The 22,701-nt window shown below is 55.1% G+C and overlaps 1 long non-coding RNA gene across 2 annotated transcripts; it reads left to right on the forward strand.

Moving 5' to 3' along the window:
- Window positions 1–8,160: 8,160 nt before the first annotated feature.
- Window positions 8,161–21,890, forward strand: LOC115514682. 2 transcript variants are annotated; one of them, XR_003969069.2, is made up of 5 exons: window positions 8,161–8,472; window positions 9,736–9,827; window positions 17,716–17,943; window positions 18,188–19,567; window positions 20,519–21,890. It is a non-coding gene; the product is annotated as an uncharacterized LOC115514682 (long non-coding RNA). The 2 variants fall into 2 exon arrangements; XR_003969068.2 differs by lacking the exon at window positions 9,736–9,827.
- The last annotated feature ends 811 nt before the right edge of the window (window positions 21,891–22,701 follow it).

Raw genomic sequence — 22,701 nt, forward strand, 5'->3', positions numbered from 1 at the left:
AATCTGAGATTTTGAAGTGAAGACTGAGTCCAGCCCGGATTTTGGATCCTTATCTGGGAACTGATACCCCACCACCTCGCCCAAATCTGGACCCCGTCCCCTGATCCTTACAGCTGCTGTTGTCTGGCATTTGGCAAAGAGGACAACAGGTCACTCAGAGCTTTGCTGTCACTGCCCTCCAGACACACCACTATTTCCCACTAATCGCCTCTCCCATTGCCTGCCCGTGGTCTCCACAAACTCTCCCTGCAGCCTGACAGAACCATGCCTGAGCTGGCGACAGCAAGCCACTTAACACACACCCTTCAGAGCCAATCCCGCCCTGTCCTGGCTTCCTCCTCCCCCACACGCCCACGTACTTTCACGTGCACGTATCACCTCTCACACACGGCCACTCACACGTCCACACACGGCACTCATTCACACACACGCAATCGTATCATACCCACTCACCACATACGCTCATGCACACAAATGCACAGATGCCCACGCACATACATGCACACGCGTACGCACACTTCTCTAGAGCACACACCCCTAGAGGGGAAAGCGGTGCGTCTTAGCCATATCCCCCAGTGGTTAGACTCAATGCCAGGCATATCACAGGTGCTTAGGAAGCATTGTTAGCCAAAATGGCTGAAGTCCTGAGATTGTATCAAACATTTATAAAGTTAGATGTTCCCACGAGTATCTTTCAAAATACTGTCTTTGTGAAGTGTCAGTTGTTTGGCTCAGTGATGGACAAAACGCTTTTGGAATTCAGGAAGGGCGTGATTGCTATACGTGCTGGGCTAGCTATCGATGGCTGCCTCACCAAGTCACAAACGTAGGCTGAAAAAGCCGTGTCGTTGTCTTATAGGGTCTGTGGTCAGGAATCTGGTCCCGGCTCAGCTGGGCCATCCGCGGGGCTGCCGTCGAGGGCTGGGCTCTCCTCTGGCAGCTCCTCGGGCTCCTGGCAGGATTCAGATGCTTGAGAGATAGCAGACAAGGGCCTCACGCTCTCGCGGTTGTCGGCCACAGGCCGCCTTCAGCGCTTGGCCATCTGGACCTCCCCTCTCGGCTGCTGTGGTTAGAATCAACAGAGAAGAGAATATCTTAGCAGGAAGGACATTAAGGTGTCACAGGGGACTGTCACATTCAAGGAGATTGTGTCCAAGAGAGCCAGAGCGGTTGACCTTTGAGTCCCCACCCTACGTAGCCTGGTACCAGGAAGGAATTCAGGAATGATGCCAGATGTGCTTCTGTGAACAGGCTGCTTCCCACTGGCTGGGTGACCTCAGATGAGGTCAGTGGCCTTTCTGCCCTTAACCCTGAAATCAGGACAGTGACACCTGGTTTGGGGTCAAGCCACGTCTAGGCCGGAGTCCCCACCTTCAGTGGGGTGGGTGGTCCCCAGGATATCTTCCCGGCGCCTCTGGGTCTGTCTCTGTCCCAGCCCCTGTAGGGGGCTGCTGCCCCCTCAGGCACCCTACAGGGACTGAGAGTCAGGGGTGACCTCCATCGGTCACCTGCTGTATGCTCAGTGGTGATAGCTGTCACAGGCTCTGCGAGGGCTTTGGTGACCTGAAGCCGCCCCCTTGGTTCTCTCACAGGGCATCTTGTTTATTTAGCAGACACTTAACTCATCAACGGTGTGACTTCTATTTTTTAATTAATTCATTTTTGTGTCCATTTTTTTTTAAGGTTTGTTTATTGAAGTCATCTCCAGGCCCAACATGGGTCCTTGAACTCGCAACCCTCAGATCAAGAGTCCCGCGCTGTCCTCACTGAGCCGGTCAGGCGCCCCAAGAGTGTGACTTTTAAAACAATTTTCTTAAACTTGTCAGTGTGACTTACACATTTTATTTATAAATATAGTAATTTCACGTTAGGATTAAAAGTGCTCTTTTTCTCTGGGTAACACTTAGCTCTACGGTTTGAAGATAAAGTTCAAATAAGTGTTCTATCGCAGTTGACTGAGTACATTTCTCCAGATGCTACATTCCAGACCATCACAAGTTTGACATATCTGATTTTCTTGGGTACCTCAAACACCTTATAAGGAAAACTTAGAAATCTCACAAAATATTCCTAATTAAACCATATTTGTAACCTGCTTGATTTAGCAAAGCTGATTCCTTAAACTGGAGGTTTTCAAGCACAGTACTACCGTTTTGGGTGCGTGACAGTCTGCGGGGGGGGGCGTCTGTCCATCGGGGGCCATTTGTCTGTCATGGGATGTTCAGCAGCATCCCCAACCTCCACCCTTAGATGCCAGTAACACTCCGGGTTGTAACAATAGGAAATGTCTCCAGACATCACCAAAAGTTCTGCCTTAAACATTTAAACACGATTAAAATCTATTAGCTAGCCCCAAGTATTTTCTTAAAATCACAAGTTTACTACTTCAAATGCTTTCAACAATCAAAATATCAACCCCCTATGATTGCAAAGTTTTGCTGCCGCTCATCCAGGCGGGGAGACTGAGGTCGTGATGCTCTGTATCTGGGCTCCATCCGGCTGGGGTCCTGCCGACCAGCGGTGGCTGGTGGCGTCCCCTGTAACCGAGGACCTTCGCGGGCTTCTGGTCAGTCTCGGGTCTGATGGGAATTCAGGGTAGAGGTGAGAGATCAAGCCGAGACAGGACGGCCCTGGGCTCCTGTGGGGACGACCACGCCCCCGACGCCCCCAGGGCTGTGCGTGCCTATCGCCTGGGCCGACCCCACCCAGAGTCCTGTTTCCTCCTTAGTCCTCTCACCGCCCATTTGACCTGGCAGGTTTGCAACCTTCTGAGCCACATTTGTGCTGCCGGGTCCACAACATCCCAGGAGAACGTCCCCGAAACCCCTCGTCATGACCCCTTGCTCCTTCTGGTGCCATTGGGGGTGGGTGACTCTGCATGGCTCCGTGTGGCCCGGCTGTTTTCCCTGTAGTGTCACGTTGGCCACCTGCTGGAGGCGGCCCTCTCCAGCTGGACGCCTGCTCTCCACCCCAGTCCCCTGGAGGCCTCTTCCCTTCTGGGACAACATGCTATTCTAGGCACACTCTCGGGAGCCTGGTGGCTTTAGGGGACGCCAGAGGAGAGGCTCATGTCTGAGATCCGGGCCCACGTGGCTTGTCTTGAGTGAGGACTCATGCAAGGCATCTCCGGTGTAAACCAAATCAGATACCTACTTCTTCTCAGATCATGTGTTTATTCTGATATTTTACTTTGACCCCAATTGCACCACCTTTCTTCATAAAATACTGTTCCAGTGCAAGATACTTTATGCCAATTCCCTCCCTTGTGAAGTACGAGCTTCCCTGCAACGTTCTTTTTACTCCAGTTGGCATCGAGTGTAGATTACGCTGTCGCCTGGCTTCTCTGTCATAGTTAGACCGTCACTGACCATCACTCCAGAGCCGCCTTGTCCCAGGTCCCTCGTGACGGCGGCCTCTCTCCCCTCTGCTGCAGGTCTGGGATTCACAGAGCACGGGCGCACGTGCTTGCTGGAATCAAGCCTGGTGTGCGGGGCTCCAGGCAGGGAGGGGGCGGGGGAGGAGCCACGGAATCCAGGGTCGCTCCTCGCCCGTTGCTGGGGTCCACGTCCAGCAGCAACAACCTGGTCCTGTTCCAGCAGCCTGAGCTTAGCTCCTCAAGTCCCGATCTTCTACCGTGACCAAAACCAGGGTCCCTGCCCCCAGACCCTGCATTTCCCGTGTGAATCTGCAGAAGCCAGCAAGACAGGAGGAAGCAAGTGCCCAGCTCTGTAGCAATGCAGACCCACTGGTCTTGGAGAACTTTACACTGATGACCGTGGCTGTCCGTGGGACATGCGCCCCATCAGGGCCACGGCAACGGCCAGAAAAGCCTGGTGTGAGCAAAGAAGACGTCAAAAGGAAGTCTCTGTTCACGGCTGCTACAGACTGAATTGGACCCCCCCTACCCATCCCCCAGAATTCATGGGCAGTAGCTCTTGGCCCTGGCGGGACAGTGTCTGGAGATCTGGGGAGGTGATCAGGAGTATGTCCCAGTCCTTCTGCGATAACACGGTACAGAACACACTGGTGACTTCTCTTCTCCGTTCCGGGGACTGGAAGTCCCAGATGGAGGTGGCGGCCGGGCCGGGGCCTGCCGAGACCCCCTTCCGCTGTCATACTTGGTCATCTTCCCGCTGGGGCCTCACACGGTGGAGGGGCGGAGGTTGTCTCTCTGGGGCGCCTTTGCAGGGACACCAGACTCGTTCCTGAGGGCTTCTCCTCACGGCCTAATGGCCTCCCCGTGCCCCGCCTCAATCACCTCGGGGTTAGGGCCTCCACATGAGAAGGTGGGGGGCACTGGCCTTCAGTCTGCGGCAGTTCAGATGAGGCCATGAGGCTCGGCCCCTGATGGGACCCAGGTCCCTGTTAGATTTTCCGGAGAGCTTGCATCTGTCCCTCTGCCCTGGAGGACCAGCAAGAAAGCAGGGTCTGCAAGCCAGAAGCAGGTTCTCCCCAGAACCCACCATGCCAGCCCCTGACCTTGCACTTCCAGCTTCCAAACTGTGAGAAACAGGTGCCTGGCTTCTTTTAAGTTTGTTTGTTTGTTTTTGAGAGAGACAATGTGAGAGTGGGAGGGGGACGGGGTGGGGGGGGTGCATGCAGGGGAGGGGACAGGAAGAGGGGGAGAGAGAACCACAAGCAGGCTCCGGGCACAGTGAGGGTCCCACCGTGTGGCTGGATGCCACGTCTGTGAGATCATGACCTGGGCCGAAGTCAAGAGTCAAACGTTTAACTGACTGAGCCCCCCCAGGCGCCCCCACGAATGCCTGTTGTTTAAGCAGCCAGCCCGTGCTATTCTGTTACGGCAGCTGAGCTCATGGAGACCACGGTTCTCATCAGCCTGGAGAAAAGCCGGAAAGCCAAGAACCCACTGAGCCCACGATGCCTTAATGCGCGTGGTTCTGCTCGGAGCATGTGACCTCTTCCCCGGTCAGCAGAGACCTTGCTTCAGGACAGCTGAGAAACCCGTGCAGACATTCAAGAATAAAGACAAGGGTGAGCTCTCTGTGCTGAGGGGAAGGGCATGACCAGGGCTGGGGGGAAGAGTTGACTTCCTCCCGTACCTGGCTGGGAGTCAGGCTCCGCCCCCCCAGCAAAAAGCCCGGTAATCCTGACAGGGTCAGACTTAGGAAGCACTTCCATAGCTGCTGCCGTGGTCCACAGTCCTGGTAAATCCCATTGACACGGCACAGAGCCGCCTATAGCCACACGGCGTCTTCGTGATGCGCAGTCACACGGCGGTCGCGGGGGGTGCGGGAATCTCCTTTCCTTCTAGGAAGAAGTCCGTTGTCTGGGCGCCCCGGCTCCCAGGAGTGGCCTCCAGAGACAGTCACGGTCACCATCATCGCGAATGCCAACTGGGAGGGAGGCCCTGCTCTCGTGCCGCACATGAGAACAGCACGGAGTAAAGTGTTAAGTAAATTCTGATACATTATGTGTGAACCAACAACCCCTGAAAACATAAAAACCATGGCAATGAATTTCTGAAGTGTGTGAACACCAAAAGCCATACTGTAAAGACAGTTTTTCTTGTTTTTTTTAAAAATTTTTTTAAATGTTTATTTATTTTTTAGAGAGAGACAGAGCGCAAGCAGGGGAGAGGCAGAGAGAGAGGGAGACACAGAATCCGAAGCAGGCTCCAGGCTGCGAGCTGTCGGCACAGAGCCCGACGCGGGGCTCCAACTCACAAATTGCGAGATCACGACCCGAACTGAAGTCAAGAGTCAGAGGCTTAACTGACTGAGCCCCCCAGGCGCCCCAGGTTTTTCTTCGTGTCTGAAACACAGTGGGTCTGAGCGGAAACGTACCCACTGCTAGCTGTACGCACCCCTGCCCACAGCCAACGGGGGCGTCGAGGTGGCACGGCCGGAACCACGCGGGAGGGATCACCGGATGCAGTTGTTCTCCTGAGGGCAGCAGAGCGTGAGGGCGGAGGGTGCTCCAGCGTCACTGTGGCAGCTCCAAGCTGTGGACGCCATCCATCGAGCTTCCCAGCCCGCCTTCCTTGGCCGAGGTGGGTGTTTGGGTGCCGACAGTAACACTCCGCGGCGTCCGCGAGGCTGAGACGCAGGCCGTGGTCTGGGCCCAGCAGGGCTGTCTGACCCCGTGCGAGCGGGAAAGGAGGAGGTGCACCGCGGCTTGGATGCCGAGAGCCTCCGGCCTCTGGGTCCCACCCTCCGCACCGCCTCCCCGCCGGGCTGGGAGGCCCCGCTGGCATCTCCACCGACTGGCCCCCCGAGCAGATGAGTTTCCAGGGCGGGGAGGGAGGGCAGGATGCGAGACTTCCCGCCGGCCAGTGACCGGCCAGGCCCAGGCTCCAGGAAGCTGGGACCGAGCAGACCTGCGACTGGGGGGCTCGGGCACAGGCTGGAGGCTGACCCTGACTCTGGTTTGCAGGCCTGCTTTCCGTGTGAGCACTGGTCTAACGAGTTAGCGGCGGAGCGGGGGACGCGTTAAGAAGCGTCTGGCAGGAGCTGTCAATACTGTGCACCGTGTCCCCGTGGACTTGATCGTGACTTTGGGGAGCATCTACGGAGAGTGTAGCGTGTTCTTCGGGCCGCCCCTCGACCCCAAGCCTGGGTCCTGGCCCTGCTCATTCTGCCCCTTCCCTGACCTTGCGGCCCGTGGATGTGTGACGACTACCTAGTGGAGAGGAAAGTGGGCGGGACGGGGGCGGAACCGGGCGCAGGGCCTGGGCAGGCTGAGCGTGGCCGCATCGCAGGAACACCCTGCAGGAGCACCCTGGAAGTCCAGGGACGTGTCTCCAGCAGCTGGGCTGCGTAGCACACGTGGGGACGGGTGCAGGAGGGTCGTGGGCAGACAATCCACAGCCGAAAAACGCGAGTAAATGGGGCGTTCTGAGCCTAGGAAGCTGGAGGTGTCCACCTGCACGGCAAGCGGGCGCTGACCAGCGAGGCCGGTGCACAGAGGGCAGGGAGCAGAGACAAGGAAGGGAGCTGGGCCTCCAGCATGAGGGAACAGGAGAGGCGCCAGGCGGTGAGGCCGTGCCGGGTTTGGAGGCCTGGGGCCCGGGGCAGGTGCCGTGGCTCTGGGCACAGGTCTGTTTCCTCATCTGCAACTGTCCTCACTCGTGCCCCGCTCACCAAACGCCGGCGCGGACCCCACTCTTCCTGGCAGGGGCTCCGGGCTGTGGGCTCCGCTGGGGGCGGGGAGGGGGGCCGCCAGCCCGCCGAGGGGGCCGAGCTCCGTGCAGCACAGACCCTGCTTCCTTCTGGGGGCGCCGGGAGCCGAGGCCTCTCCTCCAGGGTCTCCGGGTGCACATTCGCGGTACATGGAGCCAGGCACTTCCCTGAGCGCCAACCCCATCCCCAGGCTCCGAGGGGCAGCGAGCGGTGGAAAGGGGGCCTCCAGAGGAGGGACGAGGTGATGAGGAGCAGCCGAGGGAGGCAGGGCGGCCCCCCCGCACCCCCCGGTCACATGGAAGCAAAAACCTTCCCAATCCGCACCGGGCCGACCCTGAGAGGGCCTTTGGGCGTCACACACGGGGGTCTCTTCCAGCACCTCTGGCCCCTCCTTCCCGTATCTTCTCTGGGTCCCATCCGGGGTGCAGGGTTACTCAGGGGCACGCGGGTGACATCCAGGGGCATCAGACACATTTATTTTTATCTGGTCACTTACTCGTCCACGGCCCGGGCAAGCGTCCTGGCTGACACAGCCCCACCCCGGCCGGGTCTCTGGTATGGGGAGGTGGTGGCCGAGCCGGCCGCCCCAGCCACGTGCTCTCGGCGCTCGAGGCCGGAGGGGACAGCAGAGATGTGCTCTGGGCTGGCCTCAGCTCCCCGCTTCTGGCGTGACGGGCAAGTGCCCTGCCTTCTCTGAGCGCAGAGTCTCCTCTGCAGAGGGAGGAGGGCGGTGGGGCCATCTTCAGCGGTTCTGGGACTGAGTGGGTGAGCGCTGGGGGTGGCCCCGTGAGGCCTGATGCACGTGTGTCTCTCCACGAAGGCAGGACGTGTGCCTGGTCCAACGGAGTCCGTGGGGTCCGACCCCATTTGTGAGGGGGGCGCCGTGCACCCCGGGCCTGGCCGGCCCCCAGCAGCCCCTCTTCTGGGCCCCAAGCGCTCTCCCCTGGGAGCTTCTGCTCTGGGTCCCGGCCCCTCCCCTGGGCGTCTGGGGAGCAGGCTCACCTCAAGAAAGCAGGAAATGAGGCTGTAATGAGGAAGGCACAGCCTCTTCCCTTGCCGGCCACGGCCCCGGGGCCGTTTTCCGAGGGTTCTTCGGGGCCAGCAAGAGTGGGCCTTCCTCCCTCTACTATGTCACCGTCACCTCCAGAACCGAAGGCTTTGCCAAGGAAGCCCCTTCCCTGCTCTGGCCCCATCACCAGCCCCGGGTCTTGAGTGGGTCCGGGGTCTCGGGGAGCACCTGCTCTGGCCTCCCCTGGCCTCCCCGACCCCATCTCCTGACGGCTCCTCTGACGATGTGTGTGCTGTGGAGACGTAGGCCTCCAGCCTTCCGGTGAGTGAATTCTCATTATCCCGCTCTTGCCAAGCGCTGGCCCCCAGAGTGGGGGGGTGCAGCTAGGAAGCGCCCAGCTCTGTCTCACAAACACTGCCCTCCGGGGAGACACCGGTGCAGGCATCTGGGAGGCTGAGGGCTCTGGGTGGGTGCCCAGAGAGGAGGGGACAGCAGGGTCATGGGGTCAATTCTATCTGGCTTTTCGATCTCATGGCACTGTGTCCCCACCACTGTAGGGGATCCGGGGATGTCTGTCACATCTGTAGGGTGTGGAAGAGCCTCCCAGGACCAGAGAACATCATGTCACAAGTGCAGGTGCAGAAAATAGGGAAATGTGGTGAACAAGCGGGAACCAGGCAGAAGTGAGGCTCTTGGGGAGACAGGGAGACAGGCCGGACCCGCCCCCGTGGACAGTTCCCTGTGGGCGGCTCCCCCGTGGGCGGCTCCCCATGGACAGTTCCCTCGTGGGCAGTTCCCATGGGCAGTTCCCCGGGCGTGGCTGTGGCGGGCGCTTGCTGGTGTTTCTAGTCCGTGCCCTGGGGGGGTGGACGTCCACCCGGCCTCTTGGGCGACACAGAGAGACGTCTCTCTCAGGCTTGCTGTAGCGCCCAGTGCGGGTGCCTCTCCCTGCACAGGGGTGCGTGGTGGCTGTGCTGCTGGGTGCACCCATCCTGCAGGCGGGGCCCCGGGTCCCGGGAGCCCGTGTGGAAGCGGGCTGCTCTCGGAGCTTGGGGGGGGGGCCGCGAGGAAAGAAAGGCGAGCCCCGAGAAGTGTGCACCGGGGGGCAGAAGGGGTGGGCGGGGATCGGCAAGCAGGCCTGGGGCCACGGACACAAGCATGACACGGACCCAGGGCGCAGACACATGTGCGAAGAGCCCAGAGCTTCACGGAACGACACCGGCCCCGACCAGGGGGGCACGTTCTGGCGTGTTCTCCCCTGTTTTATTTCATAAAAACACAAGATAAAACCGAATGTCCACTGGTCCCAACTGCTCAATTCATTGCACGACTTACCAGTGGGTGGCAGCCACTGTTGGAGTCGGTGGCCTAGATGTCCTCTCGGAGGACGCGACGTGGGTGCTGATGGGTGGGGCGTCACGGGAGCCCTGCCCCTGCGGACGTGTGTACAAGAGCAGGCAGGTGTGTCTGAGGTTCGGGCGGCTGGTGCGGGCAGGCAGAGTGGCTGGGAGGTGCCGGCCTCCCCAGGGAAGGGGTCACCTTCCTTTCAGTCCCCACAGGTTACCGAGTGCTTTCTCATGGTAGGTGCAGCTCCAGGGACTCGGGCAGTGGGCCGGTCAGCCGGCCCCCTGGGAAGCGGACAGCCTCATGGGGGACAGAGACATTACAGAAGCAACGTAAGGAGGATGTCGGGCCTGGTACATGGGGATGAAAGAAGAGAGCAGGGGGGACGGGCACGCACACACTGGGGGGTCTGCCGGGGGGGCCGGGAGGTTCTGGCGGAGGGCATGGCATCGTCGTCCCCTGCACGGTGACCCTCCCCACCCTGGAAATCGGGAAGGTGCAGGCTTCGCTGCCCTCAACTTCACTTGCTCTCTGGGTGACTGACCTGCTAACCCGGTGGAGCCCTGCCTGGGAGCCTCCTGATTCTCCCCATCCTGTGGGCCGGGACCCTCCCATGGGTGTTGGGTGGCTCCCCTGCTCGTGCCCCACAAGCCGCTCTGGGCCGTCCCGGCGGCTGTGGCTCTTTGCTCCGAGCCCCAGTGGCTACGGCACCTGTCGTGGTCCGGCGGGCGGCCCAGATCCGGCGGGACCCGCAGCGGCCTGTCCGCATCACCACTACGGATGCCCTCCTGGGCTGGGCACGAGTCTCTGCGGGGCACCCCCACCCCCCCTCCCTGGGGGACGACCTGGGGGTCTGAGGAGGGAACCTCCCCCGGATGCCCGCTGTCCCCGTAGCGCTCCCAGCACAGAGGAAGGAATCTGGGGTCCTTGGTCGTGGCCGCTGTGAGCCTGGGAGCGAGGGTGCCCCGCCACGCTGGGCTCTGCCCTCCCGGCCTCCCCAGGATGTGAGCTGCTGGGGGCACTTGCTGATTCTTGGGCTGCTGGCATTTATGTCTCCCTCCGGGGTCTCCCATAGCCAGTGTGGGTAGAAGGAACACGGGAGTCATGAGCGAGACCCGTTCGAGGGTTTTCTTGTGGCCTTGCTTCTCACACTTGAGACTAACGGCGCTGGGCTTATCCTGGCGTCTCGGTGAAGGTGGCCGAACGGCCCGTCCCCGGGATGGCGGTCCTCTGGAGCAAGGGTGAGATCGCCTTCATGACACATCTTTAAATTATTCATGCTCAACTGCACAGAGGGCCCTGTATGTTTTCTCTCTCGTGTAGTTTCCAGGAAATGGGAATCCCTTTGTTCTTCCCCATAATAAAGACGTACACAGACGTCTGTCAGTGGCCTCTAAGACACCGGTGCAATCCCTTTGCCGAGGCCCTGGAAGTCTCCGGATGCTGAGGCAGCCAGACTGCGTTTGACGGTCGTGTGAGGTCACGTGGAAGGTCATGCACGGTGGTCCTGAGTGGCGCACAGAAGTCTGGGCCAGGCTGGCTTGCGGTCGCTCCCCCCAGCGCTGCCTTCCCCGCGGGGTCCACTCACTGTTGTGTGGAGTTTGGCCGTGGTTACCTCCACTCACGGCAGCTTTCAGGGTGGTGGCCACAGGGCGTGAGGTGGCTCCGGGGGACAGCCTGCCACGAGACACCCAGCTGGGGATGTCTTCTCCAGACCCGTCTACCTGATTTGTTTTCCCAAGAGAAAGCCAAAGGGAAAAAAAGAGTGGGGGAGGCAGGGCTGAGACCACAGAAGATGCAGGCACTGGGTGGAGGCCATCGGGTGTGACCTTGCCAGCCAGCCTCCTGTAGGGCGATCGCACCAAGAAAAGAAAGCCGGTGAGTCTGCAAATCACAGTGTGTGATGACAAGAAGGGCCTCATAGAGGTCGGCGCCCTGTGCCTCTAGAGGGCAGAGCAGGGGCTGGGACGGGGCTGGGAACGGGGCGGGGGGAAGGTGAGTTACGGCTGGGGTGCGCGCGGCAAGCTTTCTCTGGAATGGCCTTGGCTCGCCGACAGCACAGGGAGGGCGCTGCGGGGACGGCACAGAGGAGGGACACTCAAGGCAGGAAGTCTGGGCTTCCTGGTTGCTACCGTGTTGGAGACCAACGCTCAGCGAGCCGGGGTCCTGAGCTGTGTTGGGGAGTGTCGCTCTCATAACCTCGCAACTGCAGTCTCTGGAAGGTGCCTCCCAAGTGCTGATCCGTGGGACCTCGGTGCCCCGGCTGGACTACTGAGGGTCCCCAAAACAGGTGTCAGAGGTCAGGAACTGCTGTGCCCTGGATGCATTAAGACGTTAAACCGGGAGAAGAAAGTAGCTAGAGGTCCAGGTGCAGTAAAACCTCAGCTTGCGAGTGACACTCGCGCGAGCGTTCCACAAGACAAGCGAACGTTCCTGGTAAACCTAACCTGATAAACGAGCGATGTCTTGCAATACGAGTCGTACCTGACGCCAAACATCACGTGATCACAGCTGAGCCGATGGTGCTTCCGTCTCTTCTCTCGCTGCGGGACGGTGGGTGATCGTCCCCCACACTCGGACGCTCGGTCTCAGGCCACCGGGTCTGGCAGAAATCGGTGATTTTTCGGAACGTGGGAAGGTGCCCGCAACTGGCACTAGTGTGTTTTTTGTCACTTCGAGGCACCTGTGAACAGTCCTTTGCTTTTCCGGACAAGAGTGAGCTTAGGAGCACTTTGCCTCATTCCGCGTCAGGCTTCCCGCAGACACACACCCTTTCCTCTGCTGCCTTGTTGCCGCTTACATTAAATACCGTAGATGACGAGAGTTTATTCATACTGTACTGAGTCAACATCCGTGTGAGCGTATACAGCGGCCCCCATGCAGAAAAACGTGGAAAAGAGAGGCGGTGGGAAGGAGATGCTTACTGTGGAAGTTGAGACGGAAATCACCGAGAAGTACGAACGAGGTATGCGAGCGGCCGAAATTGCAAGAGTTTACAAGACGTCTACGTCTGCGTCTCGTCTGCAGAGGAGGAGGAGAAAAGGGCGGGGGAATCCCTCACTTCAAATGAGGTCAGGGAGATGTGTAAAATGTGGGAAACGGTGCAAAATATTGTAGAAAAGCACCACCCGAATACGGCTGTAGCAGTGAGAGTGATGGATCTGTTTAACGACGATGCAATGTCACATTTCTGCGAAATCCTCAAAAGGAGGCAAAAGCAAACGTCACCCGATAGGTTCCTTGTTAAAGTTGTGGGAAAAGAAAAAGATTCCTTTGAGCCAACAGACGGCAGTGATTCCGTGAGTGATAGTGAGAGTCGTCCTACGCAGTAACCCTCCTCTCTCTTGTCTCCCTCGCACCAGCCACAAAGGTTTTCAAAGGGAAGTGCAGGTTCACTTGTTTTTCTTTATATTTTGTATTTTCTTATTCTTTTGTATTATATTACAGTATAATCATTTTTATCCAAATATTTTTGGGTTGTGGAACAAATCATCTGAGTTTCCCTTATTTCTTACGGGGAAATTCACTTTGACAGGCAAAAGTGCTTTGGGTCACAAGCATGTTTTCAGGACGAGTGATGTTTGCAAGCCAAGGTTTTACTGTACTTTACTGTCTGGTGATCTAACCGGTTTGGTCTAGAATTTGCTCAACTGTCCTGACCCTCCACTTTTCTCAAAGGATAGTCACAAACGTCCTACACATCAATTTAGGACCATCAACCCTAGTGCAAACATACTATCCTGCTACTTAAAATGCTACACAATTTTTAAAACTCTTTTTCAGTTTGAAAGTAAAACTTAAATTACTCAACATACATTTTTGAGATGGAATTAGCATATAAAATTATATTAGTTTCAGGTGTACAATGTAATTTACTTTACACTTTAAATTCACACTTTTAATTAAATTTAAAATTAGTTCAATATTAACTCAACTTTAAGGAATGAAAAAGTAGGAAGGACCTAAATTGCACCCTGTGGTCAGAGAAGCCAATAGGAGGGGTGTGTGTAAAGACGAAGAGAGACAGAGAATTTGAAGAAATAATGCCGTAAATTTCCCAAATACAATGCAAACAAAAACTTACAGATCCAAATCATTCAACAAACTCCAGGTAGACTCCAAGAGAAGAAGACCACAGCAAAGCACATCACCATCGGATCGCTGGGAATGGCGGCTGGAGAGCAGGACGGGCACGTCTTGAAGAATGAGGGCAGGGCAGGCAGAGGCCGTTTAACTATAAATCTTTATCCAAAAACAAAAAGCAAAAAGCCTTCCAGAAGAATAAGTGAAATAAAGAATTTTTTTCAGAAAAATCAAAGCTGAGAAAACTCCACAGACCTGTGCCCCCCTGAGTGTTAATGGAAGTGCTTTGGTCAGAAGGAGCATGATGCCAGCTGGGGTCTTGGGTCTTTGCAAAGGATTCCAGAAATAGCAGACATGGGGGTAGATAGGAAAGGTATCCCTCTCAGTGTTACTCTTTTTAAAAAGGTCATTGGTATTAATATGATTGCGGTGGTTCTACCTTTAACAGAGTCAACGAAAATAAGTTATAGATAAGATTTAAAAGATAATTGACTGCTTAAAGCAATGATAACTGTATTGCGGCATTTACAGAATTTATGGAGATATAGCATAAGAAAACAGTAGCACGAAGGGCAGGAGGTGTAAGAGGGAAGAACGCTCTTGTGAGTTTCTAACTCCTAACATGAAGAGTTTTGTTCTCTTTGGAAAGCAGACTGGGATACATTAAAGATTCATGTCATAAGCCTTAGAGCCACCACCAAAAAGTAAAACGAAAATGTATACCTAATAAGAAAACAGTGGATAAAAAAGGAATGATTATTTTTAATAAAGTCTCAGCTAAAGAAGAGGCAGAAAGAAAAAAGGGCAAAAAACAGTTGGAACACACGGCAGATTTAAACCTAACCATAGTGATAGTTATGTTAAGGTGGAGCGACACAGGCACATCAGACAAAAGTCAAACCTTTTCCGATTGCATAGAAAAATAAGACCCAAAACAAGACGCCAAAATTTAAATGGAAGCCTAGGAAAGTAGAATGATTGTTGAAAAAGGGTTTTTACACTACCTGGTTTCAAAATGTTCTGTAAAGCTATTGAAACAAGACGGCATGGTGCTGGCATGGTACTTACTGGCATAAGCCAACGGAGCAGAATAAAAAGTCCACAAATGACCCTTACGTCTATGGTTCATTGAATTTAGACAAAGATGCCAACCCAATCCAATGAGGAAGGATAGTGTTAGGGACAAACGGATCTGGGGTAACTGGGTGGCCACATGCACACAAACAAACTGAGACCTTTACCTCACACCGTATAGAAAAGTCAATTCAAAATATGTGAAGAACTTAAATGCAGGAACTAAATGTACAAAACTTCTAGAAGAAAACAGAAAACAATCGTTGTGACCTAGGCTTAGACCCAGATTTCTCATATACGCCAGCAAAAGCATGATCCGTAAAAGAAAAGATGGATAAATTCGGGTTCATCAAAATTAAAAACTACTGCTCTCTGAAAGACAACGTCAAGAAAATAAGAGAAAAAGAAGCTGTAAGTTGGTAGAAAATATTTGAAAGATACGTATCTCAAAAAATAAGAATTTTATCCATAACACGTAAAGAGCTCTTACTACTTACTAATAAGATAAACAGCCTTTTTACTGATTTTATAAAAATGAGTGAAAGATTTTTTTTTTTAATTTTTTTTTCAACGTTTTTTATTTATTTTTGGGACAGAGAGAGACAGAGCATGAACGGGGGAGGGGCAGAGAGAGAGGGAGACACAGAATCGGAAACAGGCTCCAGGCTCCGAGCCATCAGCCCAGAGCCTGACGCGGGGCTCGAACTCACGGACCGCGAGATCGTGACCTGGCTGAAGTCGGACGCTTAACCGACTGCGCCACCCAGGCGCCCCGAAAGATTTTAATAGAAACTTCACCTAAGTAGATCAATAGACATAAGCATATGAAAACATGCTTAACATCATTAGTGGTTAGGAAAATTCAAATTCGAGCCATGAGATTCCATGTTCACTAGGAAAAGGCAATTTAAAAAGAGATATGACAATAGAATTTTCATATATTGCTGATGAAAATGCAAAAGGTGCATCTATACCAAGACGCAGACACTTTGGAAAACACTAGCAGTTTTTTGTAACGTTAGGCATGCATGCCCAACCCAGCAATCTCACTCCCACATATTTACAGGAAGCAAGTGAAAACGTATGTTCACGCGTGTCTTGTACTCAAATGTTCACAGTGAATGGATCATCACATGCGGTATATTCAGTGAAGGGAGTACTACTCAGCAAAACACAGGACAAAACAGGAAAGAAATGGGGGCCCCTGGATGGCTCACTCAGTTAAGCGTCTGACTTTGGCTCAGGTCACAATCTCAAGATTTGTGAGTTCGAGCCCCGCGTCGGGCTCTGTGCTGACAGCTCGGAGCCTGGAACCTGCTTCGGATTCTCTGTCTCTCTCTCTGCTCTTCCCCCCACTCACACTCTGTGTTTCTCTCTCTCAAAAATAAACATTAAAAAATTTTTAAAAACACAAGAAAGAAATGAAGGAATGAACTGATACATGCAACACTATTAACACATCCTGAAAACGTTATTCTAGACACAAAGGACCCCTTCCTGTTTGACTCCATTTGTGTCACATTTACCGGAGAAGCAGGTGCCCTCGGTCGGGGAGGGAATTAACTGCAGAGGGCGGAAGGAGACGGGGTGACAGAAATGTTCCGTGTATTGGTTGTGGAGCTGATTCCTTTGCCGTGTGGTTGCATGTCCTGAAACTCTTCCAATGCTTCAGTGAAACTTCTGAATCTCCTTGTATGTGAGTTACACTCAGTAAAGTGGGTTGTTTAAGCAGTGAGTCATTTGTGTGAGTTTAGCTTAGTTCTGGGTTCTGCATCAGCTCTTTTACTACTCACTTCCTTCCGGACCTGCCACAATTTCTGAGAAAACCCACAGACAGCCATCAGGCCTGAGCTCCAGTGGGATTTCGGCCCTCCCATCCAGAGACCTGGCAGAAGGGCCGAGAGTTGGCACCCAGCAGTTAGCAGCGACATGATAGAGTACATGCATAAACGTCTTCCTGTCTCTCCACGTATATGTCTGTGTGCATGCATGCATGCATGTTATGTGGGTGTGTGTACATATGTGTGCTTGCACATGCATATGTGTGAGTGTATATGTGTGTATATCAGTGTGCATGCATGTGCTTGTACATGCACGTGTATGTGTATGCATGTGTGTAGGTGTTGTATGTGCACACGTGTATACATGTGGATGGACATGTGGGTGTGCACACGTGTGTACATCCACATATGCATATATGTGTGTAAATGCACGCACATTCATATATGTATGTGTGCATGCATATGTGTATGTGTACACACGAGTATACGTGTGTATACATGTGTGTATGTGTATATGTGGATATATGGGGATAGACACATGCGTGCACATGCATGTGTGCATGTGTGAATACATGTGCACATGTGTGGAACATGTGTATACATGTGTGCATATACACATATGTGTACATGTGTGCTTGTATGCATATGCACAAATGTATATGTGTATACATACGTGTATGTGTCGCATGTGTATGTGTGGATATATGTGGATAGACACGTGCATATACATATATGTATGTGTATGTGTGCAACGTATGTGTGTATATGCACTAGTATGTGTGTGTGTATGTTGCATGTGTATGTGCGCATGTATATGTGTATGTATATGCACGAGTATACACTGGTGTATGTGTTTTATGTGTATGTGTGGATATATGGGGATAGACACATGCGCGCACACATGTGTGCATGCATGTGCATGCACGTGTGTATGTATGGACACAGGTGTATACATGTGTGCATATACACACATGTGTACATGTATGCTTGCATGTATATGCACAAATGTACACATGTATACATGTGTATGTGTTGTATATATGTGTGGATATATGTGGATAGACACATGTGCATATATATGTATGTGTATGCATGCATGTATGTGTGTATATGCACTAGTATACATGTGTGTATGTGTTGCATGTGTATGTGCGGATATATGTGGATAGACACGTGTGCATATACATTTATATGTGTGTCTCTACACTGCACATATTCCATAGAACTGCTGAATAAATACTGAATGCCTAGTGCAAGTTACTCATCGAACCTCTCCTTGCAGGCTGCCCAGTGCACTGAGGCCCGCCCATCTTCAGTCACCAGAGAATCACCTTGTGTGTGGACCCGTTCCTGTAACCCTTCGAGTACTGTGTAGTGACTGGCCATTACCCCTGTAGCCTCAAGGTCAAGGAAATGCCAGATGGACTGAATCAGCTTCACCAGCAGGAACTGGCAACGTGAAGTGACGGACAGAGATGGGGTGACTCAAAGGACTTCTTGGAGCTTCTGGGTGAGGCCATTCGGCTGTGAGCACACACTCTTCTTTAAGACGGGGGAGAGAGGCTCCGAGGATGCATTCCAGATCACAGGGCTCCCTCCCCATTTCAGTGGGTGGGGGCGTTGTCTCATTCCGGTTAGGCAGTGGCCACTTGCAGCCCTGGGGACTCAACCCCTCAGACGAGCCGCGGGGGCAGCGCTGGAGCCACAGAGTCTCACTCACAGGCTTTCGGATCTAACAGAGTTTTCCTTCCCAGGTTTGCACTTGCTTGGGACCCAGCGGCCCTTTTCCCCTTCTGGAATGGCAGCGTGTACCCCATGTGTGTCCCGCCACTGTATTTTGGACACATGTAACATGCTGGCTTCACAGGGTCACTGCTGGAGAGGAGTTGGCCTCAGGATGAACCTGCCCCCAGCGTTACCCACGGCTGACATGGATGGTGTTCAGACAAGACCTTGGAGTTGGATGCTAGAAGGAGCTCAGGCTTTGGACTGCTGGGCTGGAGTGAACGTGTTTGGAAAAAAGGCCGTGAATCTGGGGGGCAGCGGTGGAATGTTGTGAACTGGATATTTATGTCCCCTTGGATTCAGACGCTGAAGCCTCAGCTCCCAGCGTGACTGTGTTTGGAGGCAGGGTCTTTGGGATGTGATGGGGCGAATCTGAGGCCCTGACGGCAAGACCTCGTGAGGACCTCAGTGCCTGTAAGAGGAGGAGCGAGGTCTCCTTCTCTCTCCACGTGCCCAGGAAGAGAAGGCCTCTGCCTGCCGGACAGTAAGAGAGCCACCAACAATCAATTCTGCCAGGACCTCCACCACAGACGGCCTCCACACTGTGAGAAACGCATGTGTGTTGTTTGAACCATTTGTGATGGCAGCCGGAGATGTTGGAGACACAACCCAAGGGCTCGCCACGATGGGCGGATGAGTGAAATGTGGCTCGTCCACACGAGGCAGCACTACTCGTCCACATGGGGGGGCAGGGCACCGTCACACATGACGACAGAGTCCTACCGTGAAAACACGATGCTCAGGGAGGGAAGCCAGCCACAAAAAAGCACACGGGGTGTGATTCCATTTACAAGAAATGTCCAGGCAACTCCTCAGAAAGATAGATTAGTGGTTTCTGGGGCTGGGGGAGTTGAGAGGGAGAAAAGTCATGGGGTTTCCTCCAAGATGATGGGAATGTTCTGGAATCAGACAGAGGTGGTGGTTTACACAGCATTGTGGATGTGTGCTTATGAATTTCATCTCAAAAAATTATTTAAAAAATTTTAATACATGGGTCCGTAAATCCCGCAAATCCCGGATTTGCTGTCCGCTGACCACGATCTTTGGCCATTACGACATCTGACCGTGCTCGTCCCTCTGCAGTTGGACGCTCCGGACACTGGAGCAGAGTGTGAAAACGCCTGCGCATAAAAGACCTTCAAGAATGTTCCCTCTGTTCCCGGTTTCACCCCTGGCTTGGCTATTTCCTACAGGGAGAAGACGCTGTGCACACCTACAGCCCGACAAGCAGGTCAACCAACAGCAAAGGCAGTGTCTCAAGTCAGACCTAGAGGGAGAAATACGCCTTCGTAAATCCAAGGCGTCTGGGAGCACTGACTCCCTGCAGGGAGATCATCTTGCGGCCATCAGTGGGTTTTAGTGCAAACCTCACCTACACGTGGTCAATCTCTTCCTGCCTCCCTGCACCCCTGCCTGAGCTCCCCCTCCACTGCTGCCCCTGCCCTACCTCTCTGCACCCCTGCCTGAGCTCCCCCTCCACTGCGGCCCCTGCCCACCTCCCTGCACCCCTCCTGAGCCCCCCCACCACTGCTGCCCCTGCCCCGCCTCCCTGCACCCCTGCTTGAGCTCCCCCACCACTGCTGCCCCTGCCCGCCTCCTTGCACCCCTCCTGAGCCCCCCCACCACTGCTGCCCCTGCCCGCCTCATTGCACCCCTCCTGAGCCCCCCCACCACTGCTGCCCCTGCCCCGCCTCCTTGCAACCCTGCCCGAGCTCCCCCCCCACTGCTGCCCCTGCCCCGCCTCCCTGCACCCCTGCCCGAGCCCCCCCCCCCCCTGCTGCCCCTGCCCCGCCTCCCTGCACCCCTGCCCGAGCCCCCCCCACCACTGCTGCCCCTGCCCCGCCTCCCTGCACCCCTGCCCGAGCCCCCCCCCCACTGCTGCCCCTGCCCCGCCTCCCTGCACCCCTGCTTGATCAAGCTCCCCCACCACTGCTGCCCCTGCTCCACTTCCCTGCACCCCTTCCTGCGCTCTCCCACCACTGCTGCCCCTGCCCCGCCTCCCTGCACCCCTGCTTGATCAAGCTCCCCCACCACTGCTGCCCCTGCTCCACTTCCCTGCACCCCTTCCTGCACTCTCCCACCACTGCTGCCCCTGCCCCGCCTCCCTGCACCCCTGCCCGAGCTCCCCCATCACTGCTGCCCCTGCCCCGCCTCCCTGCACCCCTGCCTGAGCCCCCCCTCCACTGCTGCCCCTGCCCGCCTCCTTGCACCCCTCCTGAGCCCCCCCACCACTGCTGCCCCTGCCCCGCCTCCCTGCACCCCTTCCTGCGCTCTCCCACCACTGCCCCGCCTCCCTGCAGCCCTCCTCCCCTTCAGAGCCTGCTCCATACTGGTGCGCAGTTGGAGGTTAATGCCGGATCGAGTGGACTATTTGGCAACGTCTGATGATCCTGTGTTCGTGGTAACCCTCGGGCACCCTCCAAGCTGCAAAGCCCCTTGGATCCACAGAGCTATTTAGGGAGGTCTGGGAGAGAAGGGAAAACAGCTGTGCCCAGTCTCAAAAAAGACATTTCTATGAAAATCGAGTACAAAGGCAAGGCTGGGCAAGTCAGGCTGGCGAGAGGCAGAAAGGGGAGGAGCTGGCTTGGGGCCTCCTTGTAGCCTCATGAGGTGGCCCAGACACCCCGAACCCAGACGACCTCGGGGCCCGGCGAGTCCAGGCCGCATCTCCATCCAGCACTGGAGGTGGTTCAAATGTCACGTGAGTCGGTCACTTGGAGGGAGGGACGCACCATCAGTCTTCAAGCCCAATCATTGACTAACCTCTGTGACCTCGAGGGAGAGTTCAAGATGCAGGCTCCGGATGTGAATCTTTAGGCCATTCTGAGCTCATCACCCGGGGCTGGTGGAGTCGCTAGCCTGTGGGCCAAAGCTCTGTGCTGGATTCTGTGAGGAGCGTCACCAAACACAGAAGAAGGGGCTGGCCTCAGAAATGGAGGGTTGGGATGAAGGCTGCCCGACGGTGGGCCAGGGCGAGCCTGTGTCCCGCTCAGGAGACTTTCCGGGAGCGTCTGAGAACATCTGCTAAATGGAGGGATGTCTCAGAGCGCGTTAATTGCGTGCGTCTTGTGTGTGTGTCCTAAAACACTATCAGCTGAGTGCAATTAAAGGGAATTCAATTTAAATCAATTTGGCAAAACTTTACCGAGTGCCCACTCCAAATGAGGTTCTGAAAAGGCCACGATTGGTTTGGTATTAGGAACAATGGAAATTCTGTTATCGCTCATCCAAATAATCAGAACTAATTTAGGGTTTGATGGCAAATAGTCAATTGGTAAGCAGGAAACAGGGAGAAATAATTAACCATGACAAGAAATGCAGTTACATTTAACTTGTGCTGGTTTTTTGTTTGTTTGTTTGTTTGTTTTGAAGTAAGCTTTATCTGGAAGGCTCGGTAATTCTAAATTGTCAGTCAAAAACAGTGCCTTCCCATGGTCCTGAAGAGCCTTCCTGCCACTCCCCACCCGCATGGTCGTGCCCGAGCCCCTTCCCCAGAGGGAAGCCGGGCGGTGCCCGAGAAGGGAGCAGAGGGCGTCCTGGTGACTGACGGGGGACAAAGGGGCCACGACCCGCCTCTGGAGGAAGGCCACGCGGAAGCGGGACGGAGCGCGTCATCCACAGCTGCTCTCGCCCGTGCTCGTCTGAGATTCATTTTTAAAAATAAGCTTGAGTGAAAAACGTTTCTTTGTCCATTCAGTTTTAAATACCAGGAATTTTTCCTCCTAGAGGTAGTGAAGGTGGGGAAACTTCAAGGTTTACCTGCTATGTTGACCGGGGAAGGGGAGGCCAGACGGGCAGCGACGAGCTCGCTGTAGGAGCAGGAGGCCTGTGGGCACAGACATGCGGTCCTCGGTGGCGGCATCCGTGACCATCTTCCCAGCGGCACCTGGGCTCCCACCTGGGATGGTCCAGCCGGGGCTCGGGCCCCGCCTCACCACCGGCCGGCCGATGGTGCCATCCCAGGACTCGAGCATGGGACTCGGGGCACCCCAGGCTCCTGTCTCAGGGTTCCCGAGCCTTCCTAGAGGAGCCCACCCACGCGATCCCCTCGTCTCCTCGGTGTCCCAGGTGCACGGTGGAGTCTGTCGCACCTCGGAGCCACATTCTGCTCCACACTCACCCCTCCACCCACCTGCACCCCAAATACGCACCCCGTGGTTTCTGCAGCTGCAGCGTTTTCCTCCGGGAGGCCCCGTTTCTGACCTCGGTTCCGCGAACTGTCTGAGACCCGTGCTCAGCCGCCATCTCCAGGATGGCTACCTTGCGTGTGCCTGTGTGGGTGCCCATAAAAGCGGGTGCACACGTGCCCGAGTGTGCGTGAGCACGTGCACGTGCAAGCATGTGCGCACGTGTAGGATTCCTAGCCGGGGTGAGGCATCGGGCCGAGCAGGAAGCTGACGGAGCAGCCGTGTGACCAAAGGCTGGTGGCTCTGCGGGCGTTGCCTTGTGCCACCAGGGCACACGTGGAGCCCGGTCCTCTGGA

Source organism: Lynx canadensis, chromosome B2 (assembly GCF_007474595.2).
Source record: "Lynx canadensis isolate LIC74 chromosome B2, mLynCan4.pri.v2, whole genome shotgun sequence".
Classification (NCBI taxonomy): Eukaryota; Metazoa; Chordata; class Mammalia; order Carnivora; family Felidae; genus Lynx; species Lynx canadensis.